Source organism: Eurosta solidaginis, chromosome 1, assembly GCF_040869045.1.
Source record: "Eurosta solidaginis isolate ZX-2024a chromosome 1, ASM4086904v1, whole genome shotgun sequence".
NCBI lineage: Eukaryota > Metazoa > Arthropoda > Insecta > Diptera > Tephritidae > Eurosta > Eurosta solidaginis.
Genome location: NC_090319.1, coordinates 84,493,162 through 84,511,301, shown reverse-complemented (window position 1 = coordinate 84,511,301; position 18,140 = coordinate 84,493,162). Strand labels below are relative to the sequence as shown.

Here is an 18,140-nt window from a genome sequence, read left to right as displayed (position 1 = left end):
ATCCTATAATAGAAATACTACATACTGGTGGAATGGAAATCTCTCTAACTTGCGCAATCTGAAGACGGCTACTTGGAAAGCTTTTAAAAAACATCCAATTATGGCTAACAGAATAGCATATAAAAAAGCAAATGCTGTTTTTAAGCGGGAATGCAAGGCCTCAAAGAGAATGTCCTTCACCACATTCACTGAAACAATCAACCCAAAAACATCAGTAAAGCTATTATGGGATAAAGTGAACAAATTATATGGGAAGTCAACTAACCTCCATGTTCGTTCACTGGAAACTAAAGATGGTGGAGCGGTAACTGATCCCATCGACATTGCCCAAACTTTCGCCACTACATGGTCGGAGCAAGCTAAAGATACACATTTCTCTACGTCTTTCACCTCCCACAAAGCAAATATAAACTTATCAGTAGAGTATGCAGTCGAAGCAACTGCCAACTTTTTGGAAAATCCTATAACACAAATTGAATTCGATTCTGCTCTTAACACTGCCAAAGGCAAATCTGCCGGCTTCGATAAGATCTCTTATTTCATGCTAAAACACCTTCCATATAATATAAAACATCGATACATTGAGCTTTACAATAAAATATTCCAGCTAGGACAGATCCCACAAGAGTGGAAAACAGCTACAGTTCTCCCTATACAAAAGTCAGGTAAATCTAAAACAGAAGTGAATGGATACCGACCCATTTCCCTTTTATCTTGCCCCGCAAAAATCCTCGAAAAGATAGTAGCCAAAAGACTGGTTTGGTTTCTATCGAAGCGAAAACTCATAAGCCCACACCAAATGGCATTTAAGGCAGGGAAAAGTACTTTAGATGCACTTATGTACATTGATAACCAGAGTTCACAAGCAATATCCAGGAGATATCACGTATCCATTTTATCAGTTGATTTTGAAAGAGCATATGACCGGGTTGGCAAACACGCAATTCTCAATCAGCTGATGGAATGGAGAGTGGGGCTAAGAATACTCAATTATATTCACTCCTTTCTGTCAAACAGAAAGTTTCGTATTAGGATCAACGGTATACATTCGAAAAATTATCCGCTTGACAATGGAATACCCCAAGGGTCGCCATTGTCAGTTATACTATTTCAAATTGGCACAGAACACATTAACAAGATAATGCTTGGGTACCCTCGCTTTAACTACTGTATTTACGCAGATGACTTTTATCTGCTAGCGAAAATTGAGAACGAAGAAGAATTTAAGAACAGATTAAATGCACTATTCCAAGAAATCTTGGACTGGTGCAATTACTCTGGATCAAGGATTTCATTTCAGAAAACGAATCTTTTACATGTATGCAAAAAAACTAGATGTAGATTGAGCGATGTCATTATAGATAATAAGCGAATAGAGAATGTCACCTCACTTAAAATATTAGGCCTAGTTTTTAATAATAAGTATATGTGGTGTTCACACATAGATGCGTTAAGAACATCATTGTTTAATCGATTAAATTTAGTTAGATGCTTAACTTCGTATCACAGCAGTGCACATCCTAATAGCGTTATCAACATAACAAAGGCGTTGGTGCTATCGATAGTTGATTATGGGCTTACTATATACGGCAATACTTCGAAAAGACAACTTAATAAACTTAAGGGCGTTTACAATGCTGCGGTAAGACACAGCATCGGAGCGTTTCGAACGACACCTGTTCAAAATTTATATATAGAGACTGTAATTCCAGATATCCTCAGTAGATACAACGAGGTCACATCCAAACAGATTCACAAACTTATTCTATACACGGACAACCATTTGGTCACAAATATACACCAAGTCGCCGTAAGCACCAGAAATCCACGATATCCCTCAGCAATCTGGCGTATCATAAAAAACGCGCATAGAATAGGCATTGTTATAAGAGCGCACAAAGTCTACTTTCCTCAGAAGCCTCTTTGGCACTTCAATAATAACTCCATAGTTACCGACTTAAGGAGTCTACCAAAATCAACAACGAGCCCACCTGTTTTTATAGCAAAATTTAATGAAATAGTGGCCAAATTCAGAGCGCAGAACTGGAATCTAATTTATAGAGATGGGTCTAAAAAAGTGATCACGCTACCTCCTTTTCAGTGGTTAGTAGAGATTTACAAATTGAACAATTTTTCCGCCTTGACGAATGCAGCTCAATTTTTACAGCTGAAACTCAAGCACTACTAGAAGCCATTAATACATGTAAAATAATTCGAGGAAAAAATCTCATTTGTTCTGACTCATTATCTGCTATGAAAGCACTGCTTAATATACAGCATAAAAATGAGACCATCCAGAAGATCAGAAATATATTAATCCAACACCCTACCAAGATAAAAATAATGTGGATTCTAAGCCATGTGGTTATCCGTGGAAACGAACTAGCAGACGCAGCGGCCAAATTTGCGACTACTGCACCTATCATCACCCAAAAAACCACCAACAAAAACGACATACTGCGGTTAGTAAAACACCACTATGCTACAATTAAAAGATATGAATGGAACAATTACATACACTGGTACAAGAACGTAAATGAAGAGGGAGTTGCCACAAGGTATCCAAATAATTTTTCCAGAAAAGATCTGATAAAATATACACGTCTAAGACTTGGTCATACACGACTAACGCACAAACATATCATGGAGAAGGTACCACCGCCTTTATGTCACCTTTGCCAAAACAGCACACTAACATTTGATCATTTAGTTAATAACTGTAGCTATGTTAAGAACATGCAATTGTATCTCTTTAACGAAATATGTTTTACCAAATTGCTATAAAATGTTACCTCAGAAAATATAACTAATACTTTATTACTCTTGAAAAGATGTAGAATTTATTACTCAATTTAGATTACTATGAATACGTATCGAAATTACTTCTATTAGGCCGAAGACCACAGTAGTTAGTTGCCTAATTTAACGTTTATTTATGTAATTTAATTATGTAAATAAATTTTTTAATAAATAAATAAATAAATAGATTGATTAAATCTAAATTGCAGTTAGCCACTACTATTTTATTTCTCGGAATTATACATGATATATTCTTATGTGGTTGAACATGTACATATATAGTTAGCTTATTTAAAGACAAACCAAGCACGAAATGGAATGTTTCACCACGTGGATGCACACATAGTATGTATATCTAGTAATTTCCATTCATAACAATGCCAGCGAAAGTGAAATACAATGTACCCAGCATTATGGAAACTATTACATAAGCTTGTGTAAATTTAAGTAAGTTCGTCGCCCCGCTAAGCGATTTATGTTTATGCCAATGCAAACACGGTATTGCATGTTAGGAAGAATGCCAGGGCTGCATGAGAATTAAGCAAAACGAAACTAGCTCTTTTCTAATAGGTACCTATCTTTATCGCTACTTCTACCTCCACATTAGACAGGCTTCAATGGAATTATCTGCAGTTGATAAAACAATGTAACATCTTTTACATATCACACGTGGATCTAACCACCGATCCACTGAAAAAAATCATTCCCACTACAGTGGGGCCCGGTAACCTACACTGATATCTGTTGAGGGCATGCCGCTCTAGCTGCATTAAAAAAATGAATTCTAACTGTGACAGCATATGACAACCTACTGTAAACGGAGTAGTCAGGTGTTCTGTTGATCATATTTAAGTACCTAACAGTTTCTAGCTTATCGAATACATATATGGAAAATCTGAGGAAATTTGATCCGAATTCAGAAATACTTAGGTCTAGTCCAAAAAACCGGAGTAGCTAACTACTTTTATATGAGGCGTGTGAGTTGGCGACATACTTTTAACAATACGAGTTTACTTCGCCTTTCCTTCATTCGCCTTTTCTATATACTAATCTCTCAATCCAAGGCATCTCCCTGCCTAAGTACCGTCTAGTATTCTAAAATTCTAAATAAGTGCATATTTTGTAATCTAATATGTAGTCAAGTACCGAGTTGCAATTTATACAAGTGTAATCCAATAATAAAAAAAATTCAATTTGATTGTAATCTTGAACGAAATGTGTTGAATTGTCAGAGTTAAGGCTGTTAGTACTGATAAGTCAAAATGTGTTTGTGTGAGCGCATTCCCTGCAGGAAAAGCTTTAACTAGTGATTGCGTAATCTAGTTCAAAAGTAGATAGAGCTACAATGTTTCTGAAATACCAGGAAATGACATCGATGTATCGTTCATAAGGGTCGAGGTTTTCGAAATATATATTTTATTAATGAAAAACATTGATGTTTTTATGGGCGATTTTACATCCCCAGCTAGCTACAATGCCAAAGGGGAATCCCTTTTATAATCACTAAATTTTCACCAAGTCTTGGGTTAAGTTAAAATTACGTGGCGATTTGCATTGTATATCTATGAAATCTTAGCATTATACTACTACAATTTAACCCTGCCAATTCGGCCGTTTAAACTGTGTTATCGAAGAAAGTGAAAACTCTAGTCAACTTAAACTCGAGTTTGAATTTGCACTGAGAAACCGGGTCTTAAAATGAGGAATTTGAAATGTTCTAATTTTAAAAATAGTAACGCGAAGGCTCTCGATGCCATAGAAAAGTTAATGTCGCGGGGGACAATTTAAGTTAAATTAATAACGAATGAAAGCTTATTCTATGTGCACTTGTAAAACACCAGCTCAAAATTACTGATTTCCCTACGTGGTAGCTTATTTGTAATTACTTCTTTCCATGAATGAAAAAAAAAAAAACAGAATACATAGTACATATGGGGTATTCCATCCCATTTCGACCAATTTTGAACCCGACCCCTTTAGAATTGGCTGAAAGTTTTTTTTCTTTTTATAGCTTACGAAAAACGTTTTTCAGAATTTTTTCAAATTTTTTCATCCAACTCAAAAAATGTTATGAATTTTTGAAAAAAACACCGTTTTTACTTTCAAAATGCTATAACTTTTTCAAAAATTGGCCGTTTGGGATCTTTTTTTTTTTAAATTTGTTTTTAAATGTACTTTTCGGAAAAAATACAAAAAAATGTTTAAAGTTTTTTTTTTTCAATTAAATAAAAAAAAAAAATAATAATAATAATCGGCCCACTCCGGGATTAGTGGGGATGATTGCAGAATTTATTGAAGTTTTTTATGAGAAAAAAAAAAATGGCGAAATTCGAAAAATCTCGAAAAACTGAAAAATTACAAAAAAAAACTTTAAAAATTTTTTTGTTTTTTTCCGAAAAGTACATTTAAAAACAAATTTTTTTAAAAAAAAAAGGATCCAAACGGTCAATTTTTGAAAAAGTTATAGCATTTTGAAAACAAAAACGGTGTTTTTTAAAAATTCATAACTTTTTTTGAGTTGGATGAAAAAATTCTGAAAAACGTCTTTCGTAAGCTAGAAAAAGAAGAAAAACTTGCAGCCAATTCTAAAGGGGTCGGGTTCAAATTTGGTCGAAATGGGATGGAATACCCCATATAACTTGATTTGATATTTTTCACGCGTTGACTTTCACGATTATCAACAGGGAGGAAAACGTAAAAAAAAATGTGACGCAAGAAAAAAGCAACCACGAACAAAATAAAAATATTAAAAAACGTATTTAGGAATATTAAATTATTTATTGTAACTTGATTAGTCTGACGGCAGCGAAATCACAATTTGACGTTTAATAAATTACAAGCAGACGTATGTACATATATACAGTGGCCGGTGCAAAAATGGCACCAAACTTTCATAAAGGGCTTTGCTTAGAAATTATGAATGAATGAATGAGCGCACTCAAAACTGTCAAAAACGAATTGAACCGGAAAAATATGCATCAACACTTTTAACTTTTTATTAGAAAAGAACAATCTTACCATACACAACAAACAGCTACGCACATAAGTACACAGCAGCTAGGAGCGTAGACGACATTACACACATATGTAAACAGCAACAAAGAGCAGACAATTGATAAACTACACAAGGCAACAGCCAATATGAGATGCAGAGAGATGAGAACACGTAAATAAGCAAGGAATCGAAAAGGCTGTTCGCGAAAAGTCTATGCCCTGGGAGCGCAGTTTAATAGTAAAGCCAGTTTGATTTTAAAAGTGAAGTACGTAAATAATTTCATTGGTAAATTCTACTACCATAGTAGTGCAGTAGTTTTTTAAGTTTTTATAAATGACCAACCAAAAATACGAATCGCAATTATGAAGTATGCTATTTATGTGAACTCTACTGTATATGTATGTATTAAAATTGTACGTAATACAATAAGGTGAAGCGGAAATTTACAATATACTATATGTAGCAGACTAAAGGGGGAAACTTTTATACATGAGCTTTAAATAAATACACTGAGCTATTGCATGCAAGCAATGGTTTTTATATCGCTGGTTACAGGCGACTAATAATTTTTATGAAAGTATTTAACAAAATTACATTGATTATTATGTATGTAAGAAAACTTTTAACTTAATAATAACGATATATGTACATATAATTACCTTAACTAAAAGCAATAGAGAAAGTAACAATTTTGTTTGATCCAAATTATGTATGTGCTTTTTTATTGTAGGGAACTTTGTATTACTTCAAAATTCCTGTTGATCCATTTCTATACGATACTTTTTTTAAGCTGTTTTGGAATCGTTTGTTTATTATCTATCCGATTGCATAGAAAACCACCTCTGCACCTCACACCAACAGCATTTGATGGAAGACTAAGTGCGTGTACATTGGGACCGGTCGATTTGTGGGGAGGCAAAAAAATCGCCAATAGCTCTATGAAAATCATATTCTAGGGATCAAAATAAGAAACTTTGCCGATGGAACCATACCTCTAAAACGAATTCTGATGTCCCCCCCCCCCCCCTTTGGGTCGTAGGGGCAAATTTTGAAAAATCCCATTTTGAAATGCCTATGTTTTTTATACTCAGTTGAGCAGAGCTCACAGAGTATACTAAGTTTGATTGGATAACGGTTGGTTGTACATATATAAAGGAATCGAGATAGATATAGACTTCCATATATCAAAATAATCAGGATCGAAAAAAAATTTGATTGAGCCATGTCCGTCCGTCCGTCCGTCCGTTAACACGATAACTTGAGTAAATTTTGAGGTATCTTGATGAAATTTGGTATGTAGGTTCCTGAGCACTCATCTCAGATCGCTATTTAAAATGAACGATATCGGACTATAACCACGCCCACTTTTTCGATATCGAAAATTTCGAAAAACCGAAAAAGTGCGATAATTCATTACAAAAGACCGATAAAGCGACGAAACTTGGTAGATGAGTTGAACTTATGACGCAAAATAGAAAATTAGTAAAATTTTGGACAATGGGGGTGGCACCGCCCACTTTTAAAAGAAGGTAATTTAAAACTTTTGCAAGCTGTAATTTGGCAGTCGTTGAAGATATCATGATGAAATTTGGCAGGAACGTTTCCCTTATTACTATATGTACGCCTAGTAAAAATTAACAAAATCGGGGAAGGACCACGCCCACTTTTAAAAAAAAAATTTTTTTAAAGTAAAATTTTAACAAAAAGTTTAATATCTTTACAGTATATAAGTAAATTATGTCAAGATTCAACTCCAGTAATGATATGGTGCAACAAAATACAAAAATAAAAGAAAATTTAAAAATGGGCGTGGCTCCGCCCTTTTTCATTTAATTTGTCTAGGATACTTTTAACGCCATAAGTCGAACAAAAACTAACCAATCCTTTTGAAATTTGGTAGGAGCATAGTTTTTATGGCGCTAACTGTTTTCTGTGAAAATGGGCGAAATCAGTTAATGCCACGCCCAGTTTTTATACACAGTCGTCCGTCTGTCCTTCCGCATGGCCGTTAACACGATAACTTGAGCAAAAAGCGATATATCTTTACTAAACTCAGTTCACGTACTTATCTGAACTCACTTTATCTTGGTATGAAAAATGAACGAAATCCGACTATGACCACGCCCACTTTTTCGATATCGAAAATTTCGAAAAATGAAAAAAATGCCATAATTCTATACCAAATACGAAAAAAAGGATGAAATATGGTAAGGTAATTGGATTGTTTTATTGACGCGAAATATAACTTTAGAAAAAACTTTATAAAATGGTTGTGACACCTACCATATTAAGTAGAAGAAAATGAAAAAGTTCTGCAGGGCGAAATAAAAAACCCTTAAAATCTTGGCAGGTATTACATATATAAATAAATTAGCGGTATCCAACAGATGATGTTCTGGGTCACCCTGGTCCACATTTTGGTCGATATCTGGAAAACGCCTTCACATATACAACTACCACCACTCCCTTTTAAAACTCTCATTAATACCTTTAATTTGATACCCATATCGTACAAACTCATTCTAGAGTCACCCCTGGTCCACCTTTATGGCCATATTTCGAAAAGGCGAACTCCTATAGAACGAAGGCCCATTCCTTTTTAAAAATACTCATTAACACCTTTCAAATGATTCCCATATCGTACAAACAAAGTCTAGAGTCACCCCTGGTCCAGAAAGGCCCACTCCCTCTTAAAATACTCATTAACTCCTTTCGTTTGATACCCATATTGCACAAACGAATTCTAGAGTCACCCCTGGCCCACCTTTATGGCGATATCTCGAAACGGCGTCCACCTATGGAACTAAGGATTACTCCCTTTTAAAATACTCATTAACACCTTTCATTTGATACCCATATAGTACAAACGCATTCTAGAGTCACACCTTGTCCATCTTTATGGCGATATCTCGAAAAGGTGTCCACCTATAGAACTAAGGCCCACTCCCTCTTAAAATACTCATTAACTCCTTTCGTTTGATACCCATATTGCACAAACGAATTCTAGAGTCACCCCTGGTCCACCTTTATGGCGATATCTCGAAAAGGGGTCCACCTATAGAACTAAGCCCCACGCCCTTTTAAAATAATCATTAACACCTTTCATTTGATACCCATATCATACAAACAAATTCTAAAGTCACCCCTGGTCCACCTTTATGGCGATATCTCGAAAAGGCGAACACCTATAAAACGAAGGCCCACTCCCTTTTAAAAATACTCATTAACACCTTTCATTTGATACCCATATCGTACAAACAAAGTCTAGAGTCACCCCTGGTCCACCTTTATTGCGATACCTCGAAAATGCGTCCACCTATAGAACTAAGGCCCAGTCCCTCTTAAAATACTCATTAACTCCTTTCGTTTGATACCCATATTGCACAAACGAATTCTAGAGTCGCCCATGGCCCACCTTTATGGCGATATCTCGAAACGGCGTCCACCTATAGAACTAAGGCCCACTCCCTTTTAAAATACTCATTAACACCTTTCGTTTGATGCCCATATTGTGCAAACAAATTCTAGGGTCACCCCTGGTCCACCTTTATGGCGATATCTCGAAACGGCGTCCACCTATGGAACTAAGGATTACTCCCTTTTAAAATGCTCATTAACACCTTTCATTTGATACCCATATCGTACAAACGCATTCTAGAGTCACCCCTGGTCCATCTTTACGGCGATATCTCGAAAAGGCGTCCATCTATAGAACTTAGGTCCACGCCCTTTTAAAATACTCATTAATACCTTTCATTTGATACACATATCGTACAAACGCATTCTAGAGTCAACCCTGATCCACCTTTATGGCTATATCCCTAAATAGCGTCCACCTATAGAACTATGGCCCACTCCCTCATAAAATACTCTTTAATGCCTTTCATTTGATACACATGTCATACAAACACATTCCAGGGTTTCCCTCGGTTCATTTTCCTACATGGTTATTTTCACTTATGTTGTCACCATAGCTCTCAACTGAGTATGTAATGTTCGGTTACACCCGAACTTAACCTTCCTTACTTGTTTCTCTTTGGAGTTTATTTTTCCCTTTAGAAATTTATTTAGTCAGAACATATGTAAATGAAAAAATGAATTTAACTTAGTAATAGAAAAGAAATTAAAAAAATTATTAGAAATTTGCGTTTTTACAACCCCCTTTTAAAACCAAGGCATCACTGTGACACAATTGCAGATCGTAAAATTGCTTGTGTTGTTTTTTTTAAGCCACCACAAGACACAGCAGGTAGAATTGAAATTTCCCCTACCCCAAACAATATGTAAATAAGTTACAAATAAAATCGTAAATACAGTGTATCTCTATTAAAAAATCATGTTAAACTACACACGCTACTATGAAATGTACCAAAAAGCGGAGAAGCAAAGGGCGCATCAACTAATAAAAAACAAATACATAACAAAAATTATGAATGGATAATATTTTTTGTTTCTGCTTATTCTCTGCGCGTGCTGTTGTATGTAATTGGGAACACAGCACAAGTGTAAAAAGAAATCGCATAAATTATGCCATATCTTTCGAAATATTGAAAAAATAAAATAAAAAACATAATCTGTTATGAGCTATAAAATTCAACTGACCAGCAACTATGTGGTCGTTTTTTTGTTTTCCTTGCTGATATCATTGCGCATTAATACTAAACTTTATATGAATATGTATATCTATAGGAATGAATGTATGAAAGTTTTAGTCAGCAGGTTATGTGGTTACTCTTAGTCTAAACTACTAGAGGGTTGAGTTTTAATTTTATTATCGCCAGCTAAGATTGTGTGAGCTGCTCAGATTTGCGTTCATTGACTTACAATTGTGCTTATATATCTATAAGTGCATGTGTGTGTGTTTTTTTATTTTTATTTTTTTATTTAGTTTTGATTTATGCAAATTATTGCTATGCATAAATTGAAAATGCAAAAGTGGCCATTAAGTGGTAAATAATCAGATATTTTGTATTTGTAGTTATAAAACGCCGAATAATTTATATAATAACCAAATATAAAAATAATTTCAAAGGATAAATTCAATAGGAATTTGTAATATTTATACATATGTAAGAGGTACATATTGTAACGAATTTAGGGAAATCCTGGTTATTATGCTTATGTTGAATAAATCACTCCAATATTCAGTATTGCGAACTGATCTTTATTTAGAACACTTTGGGAGTAGTACTTCACAATTATACGTCACAACTGATAGCGTGTTTAAATCAAAACTGATTAGTCATTCCTCAGCTTGCGCTGCTTTTATACTCTATGTTGCCTCGTCCGCATATTTCTACTTAGGTCTAGACGTTTCGCCTTCTAGAACTGTTGTATCTACTGCTTGGTAATTGAGCTATATGCTTGTGTATGTGTGAGTAACAACTTCGACTGATTACTACATGTGTGTGTGTGAGACATCTCTTCACTTCGAGCTGCTTGGTATGTGCGTACATGTACATAAGTTTGGCTGCTTACTGTATTCGCCACAATATATATGTACATATATATGTATGCCTTTGATTATCGTCCTAAGAGTATTTTTCGAGTCCCATAAGTGCCAAAAATGAGCTGCTTATGAGTCCAATAAGTGTCATATATGACTCCTATTTAGCCTCGACACATGAAATATGGCAAGAGTAGACAAGAAAGGGAATTGCGTTCATTTCAGACTCCTAAATGAGTTCATAAAGAGCGTAAACCCTCCGATTTAGGATTTCTGTCTGAATCTTTTATGACTCCGAATGTTTGCTGGGTATGTTTTATCTTTTATTAATGCAAAATTAGATATGTATAAGTTATTTTTTTAACTCTTTTTTGTTGTACCTGCGTGATTGCATTATTTTTTTGTAAATCTGTTTTAAACATCCGAATATTTCGCCAGAGTCAGTGTTTGTTTCTTCGTTTATTATTCTATGGTCAAATGTATTTTGCTCTATATATTTTAATGTTTTCAAGCACGTTCAGACATCGACCTTTTGCTTAATTTTGTTTTATTCATTTTCCGACACTGTGAATAATTGAGTATACGATTTTCCGTCATACTTAATTAAACTTGGTTTAGAAACAAACGGCTTTTATTAAATTTTTTGCTCTATTAAAGATATAAGACATGTGACTTGTCCTAACCGACACAAGCTAAACTGTGTATTTTACTGTAAAATATGTTAGTGTAGTGAAAAATTCGATTGGTTTCGCTTGCAACTCTAATTCTCCCCTCCCCTTCTTGTATCAACACAAAATATCGAGAGAAGGTTGCATTGAAATACAGCCGGGTATCCCCTTTGGCAACAAATCATCCAGGACGGTTCTTTCTCACCGAAATCCCGCAGCTCTCCTTTGAGGCAGAACAGCTTAGATTGTATGCCTTCAAGCTCTCAGAAACATGATTCGGAGCTTTGGAGTTCGGCTAAATCACCACACCATCGCCAAGGTGCATACCCTAGTGAAAGCATGTAGTAATAGCAGATGGAAAATTATGTTTTCACAAGTTGAAGTCATTAATATGATGGGATTTCTCATACAGTTTAGATGATGTCTACAAATGTAGACTACCGGCCAAAAGGTGGTGTATTTTTGAGTGGGGCCTTACTTAGAATTGATAGTAAGAGGGCTGCTGAAACCCTTGAGGCCTGCTGTTTAGAAAATTTTAAATGTATTTGACTTTTTTCACAATTTCCTACAAATGTATACTACTGGCGGCTAGCATGGAAAAAGTTTTTCAAAGCGGAGTCGCCCTGCAGATTTGGCAAACACTCCGACAGTATTTCTTCTCAGTGAAAACTCATTTGCCTTGCAGATGCCGTTCGGAATGATGTAGGTCCCGTCCCGAGAACTTGTAGCAAAAATTAAAAAGAGCGCGGTGCAATTTGGGAGAAAAGTTCAGCCTAAAAATGTTTGACCAAGTTGTTTTGAAGTGCAAGTTATATAAACTCCACTTGTTCGACCCTACGTTTAGCTAGGCTTCCTAGCTTCCTCAGGGGTGATCTATTTATCTGCAACAACAAATATACATTACACATCAAAAACGAACAGTCATGGTATATACATACAAACATATAACAATACTTACAAAATTTAACTTTAGCTATTTTACACTAAAGGGCATAAATCAGTACCACTCTTCACTGGTATCATTGTCATACTAAGTTTTGATTATAAACATAAAAGGTATGTAGCTGCAATAAAGTCAGTATCTTCTTTCTTGTTTACTGTGTTTCTCTTTTCTCCATTATTCTCAAACTCTCCAATGTGTATAGTGTTCTGCCTTTTTTGTTTTTGTCTATTATTTTTGTGTTTATAAGATTTAAGTTTCGCGCCTTGTATTGACTTATTTTTTATTTTTATTTTTTAGTTTGTTCTCAGGTTTTTGAGTAAGTTAAGTCTGACCGCACGTATGAGTTGGGAAACGCTGGCCTTGCCGTTTCTAAGTTTGTAGCTCATAGAATTGGCAGAGCCAACCATTCCATTTATTTTTGTTGCAGGGACCGCGTCTACTCTTCCAAATGGATCTGTCGAAAATCCGAACGAGAGTCGCACAAAGAATTGTAGACAATCGAATAAAAACGCGTGAACTTATATTACGTTTGTAAGTATATATGCTTTATTAATTCTAGTTGTCCGAAGCAATATTGGACGAACTAAATAAAGCTCACAGTTGCACTGCTTACACGGTATTTATAGGCGACCATGACGATGCTGATCGTCAGTGATGAGTTTTAAGATAATACTATACACAGCACAGTTGTATTTTGACAGGAGATTACAACGAGTCCACGTGTAAAGCAATTAACTTAACATTCATGCTATACTACATAGACAAATGGAGCAGTTATAATAAATGAAAACGAGCCAGACCCGTGCGCATCTTGCGCAAGAAGTATAAAAGTCTCATATGAAATATCAACAGGAATCAACTTTTCTATCAATCAAACATCTATAAACTTACATGCGCTTACGCTGTCATCTGGCGGATGCTAGTAACTGCCGGTGATGCAGTGTTAGTTCTAATCAAATATTCACAATAGTGTCATAGTACAAATTGATTTCTTTGTGTGCTCATAATCGTTTATTTTTAACAAATTATAATAATAATAAAATATAGCTAAACAAAAGCACTACGTCTAATAATTCGCAAAGCTAATAGCACGAATCCCCATTTTTACAACCAAAACTATATTTATAGATTTGGATTCCAAATGAGAGCGAAGAAGGGGCCTGTACATAAAAACAGCAATTAGAAATTATATATAAGATATATGTATGTAGTTGTTACAGTTGTTATTTAACATAATCACTTAGTACTTTCTCTAAATAATCAGATATACGGCTAGGACAAAAAAATATCACTTGAAAATTAAACACCCTAGTATTTACAAATATATATGCAGAGATAATCAGTCATAACATCTTTCGCAAATGTTTTCATATTTTTTTACTACTAACTGATTATTTGTTTTCATTGACAATTTGTTATATTATGTATTCGCATTCTTTTTTTTATTACGAGAGCAGCTCTGTTCACGGCTTTGGTGCTTTACGTACACTGCCGCCGTATAGTGATTTGCATAATAAAATATTTCATTATGTAAAAAAAATTTAACTGAAAAAATAAACAAAAACACCTGTTGGCGCTTGCATGCGTTTTTTAGTCGCATGCAAATTGTTTAAACACATATGAATATTTAAATTTAATGAATGAGATGTAAACGATATGATAATACATTTCCACGAATTCGACAAAAAAATTACGTTAAACGAAAGCAAATGATAAACAAAATACATATATCAAATATAATGTAAAAAATAAATGCGACTTCACAACTAATTAATAATTAAGTAGCGCAATTAATTGGTTCCCATTGTAATAGTTAATTGAATAATTACCGATTTTCATTATGCCAAGCTAATTATTTACTTATTCAGATTTTTGTTAATCAAAAATGTGATTTAATTATTATAATGACTTAACAACTTATTATCAAAACACGCGATTAACATATTTACCATTCAGTATGTTAACAGTATCATACAAATGACTATACCCTTCACATCTCTCTAGAAGATCTAAATGTTGTAACGGATTCATGTTTTTAGACTCACCTGCAAAGAAAAGAAAAACACGTTTTAAATTAGTAAATAATTAAATTTAATAGAAAAACTTGTAGCGTATGATGGAAAAAAATTTGAAAGTAAGATTGAAGAAAAATGTTCACTCTCGATGCATAGCTAAATCTAGTTCTTTTGATTTTTGAGTAGCAGGTGCTTACGTGGGAACTTAACTTGCAAAAGAGCGCGAAACGTTTGTGCCACGTTCGAGCTGTATGAGCCGAAGAAAGAAGAAAATAGTAAAATCTTAGTAGGAAATCAAGTCAAACTCGTGCACTAAATAAAACTTTACGATGATTAGATTTAGCTGTTGTGTAGAGAAGATTCTTGGCGTGTTATAGAGGGTCCGTTATTTGTTTTTTGTCTCATATAGTTTTATTTAGTTAATTAATAATTTTAAACAAATATTTCGATTTAAGGAAGAGAGGCTTGGAGGACGTTTCGAGTGTAGATTTAAGGCATGAATTCATCCTTCCTATAATGACCTATCTTGTTTACGGCTATGATATGACGCGGCGCAAGTCTTAAAAGGATTGAAATTACTACTAGAATCAATATACTGCACCGTCCAATGGAACTAGTACGTGAACAAACACCTAACCTTAAACAAAATAGGGAATACCTTGAGTTGTGTCTACGAATTGAAATTGTTTTTATGATTTGCCTGGACAGTCTTGTATTATGCATGAGTAGTTAGTTTAAAGTATATGTAAACAGAAAGATCATTTCTTACGATTAATTGCAAGCAACCTGCCGAACTTTTGTCGATTCCCGCCATGTTTATTTAAAAATGCATTACTAAAGTGCCCCATGCTGCAAACCCTATCAGCAGCTTAAACCAGAACTAACCACACTGAATTTCGCTGCACAAATTACTTTACCACTGAACAAAAACTTACATAAATACACGAAACTCTCGTATCTTCAATAGTTAGTCGAGTCGGTAGCTAAGTTTCATAAAAGGCATGACAATTACCATCACTTCTTTAGCTTTCTTAAGTTAACCTTGAGCGGAAATCAATCAAAATGCTTGAAAAACCAATAATGCCCAAAGGAATAGTAGTAAAATAAGCAATTAATGGATTTACATACAAAACCACACAAAAGGCGAGCAAGTAGCTTAAGAATGAGTAGCTCTTGTTTGGTTTAAACTTTTGTTCCAATTTTGAGTTTTTTTTTAAATTACTCTTAACTGAAGTCATAAATCACGCCAAGGCATAACTGAAAATATATGTTTTTATTTTCAAAGCCAAAAAACAAAAAAAAAAAAATAAAAATTATATAAAGTTGCTTATGTATGCAAGTGCGGAGACTGTTAAGTATAGGAGACAGTGCTTTTTAATGGTCAACGCTTGTAGCCATTGTAAATACTGTAAATTTTTGCACCATCTGAACTCACGTTCATTGTACTTAAATCTTAAAGGATGCACAGCAAGTTAGTAGGGTTTTATGGGTACTTAAATAAGTACAAGTATGTTTGTAGTGCAGTGAGGCGATCTTCATTGCGCACAGTAGAATACAACATGCGAAAAGTGCAAAAAGAAGTGCCACGAAAAATATTTCAATTAAAAAGCAATAACCACAACAAACAATTTTTTTTATTTTTTTTTTTTGTTTTGTTTTTATCAAATTACTCATGGCCAGTACTTTCCTGCGGCTGCTGCTACTTGGGATGCATGCATGATTGCGCATACGGTCACTTCGAAAAATATAGGATCTCGCAAATATGTCTGCTAAATTTTTTCATCACTTAGTTTTAAAATTTTTATTTAAAGAAAGATTTAATTCTTTAAAAACTAAAAAAAAAAACAAATTATAGGTTTTTTTTATTTTTAAATTTTTAAACTTTTTTAAGCTCTTTAACTTATTTTAAGCAAGCAAGTTTTAAGGTTGAATATTGTGTAAAAATTTGATAGGATTTAGAGTAGGGTTAGGGATAGGGATTGGGATAAGGATAGGAATAGTGATAGTGATAATAAAGGTGATAGTAATGGTAAAAGTGATAACGATAGGTGATAGGTATACGAAAACAGAGACTCTTCGGACAGGGGTAAGGACAGTTAAAGATAATAGGGAAAAAGATAGGAAAAGGAACAGCGAAAGGTTTAGGGATAGGGACAGTGATATTTGTTAGGGATACGGATAGGAATACGAATAGAAATATATGGATAGGGAAACTAATAGTTAAAAGGGATACCGTTAGGTTAGGTTGAGGTGGCTGCCAGAGGGCACACTTAGGCCAGTGAAATTAGGCCCGTTGTGATGCCACGAAAATACACCGTTACCTTTCCTCTTAGAACCATTTTGAGGACCTGATAAAAGCTACCAAGTTCTTGACGTCGGGCTCCACAACCTGGCTCAGATTATCTAGAAAGGGAGCACCAAGAAATCGCTGCCGTGCTCCGCTTAGTGCCAGCCAGTTGCAGTGAGGTGAGCCACCGTTTCCTCCTCCTCATCCTCTTTACAACTCCTGCATCATCGACGATAAGGCGCTCTTTACCTTCCTGCATGCCTACCTATGAGGCAATGACCAGTTAATGCCCCCAAGGGCTACCGTTAGAAATAGAGAAAGGAAAGCAGGAAAAGTTCGGGTATTACTGATTCATTTTGTTTTGTAGATCTGCAACGTTCTCGAACGAAAAATGGCACTGAAGATGGCACAATGCCGACAACGCTACTACAACAATAATGCCGAAACCGGTTTGTCTCAGAAACAAATTTTACGACGCCGAAAATCGTCCCAATATATTTCAAATTCGGGCAGGACGTTTGGCGGTGATTGCCAGTACTTTAATAGAAAAATGATCAAACCAAAACAACAACGATTGCTCGCCCCTTTTTTATGCAAGCAACTGTCTTCAGCCTACCTGTTGGCTGCACAGTAGTTCTACAGTAGTAAATATGTTTACTTGTGGCAACACGGTGGCAAAATCGCTAAATTCGCCAAGGTATTTGTGGTGACCTATTGTTTATAAGCTGGTGTATGTGTGTGTATGTGTATTTGCTGTTGTGCCCAAGAGAATATGGCGAGAAAAAAAAAAACAAATATTTTAATTATAATAAAATGAAATGCTTCTTATAAGAAGCAATAATTTGTTAAGCTTTAAGGGCATTTGGAGTTTAGAGTTTTTTTGTTAAAATATTTTTTAAGTATATTTTTTGCTTTTATTTCTGCATTGCGGCAAACCTTCAAGTTCCGTAGAAAATCAAGCAATTTAACGAAAAAATAATGAGTTAA

At 34.7% G+C, this 18,140-nt stretch overlaps 1 protein-coding gene across 11 annotated transcripts in view; it reads right to left on the bottom strand.

The window, feature by feature from the left end:
* LOC137236385 (platelet binding protein GspB-like) overlaps window positions 1–18,140 on the bottom strand; it is a 498,764-nt gene that overhangs the window by 248,896 nt on the left and 231,728 nt on the right. The window lies entirely within an intron of this gene.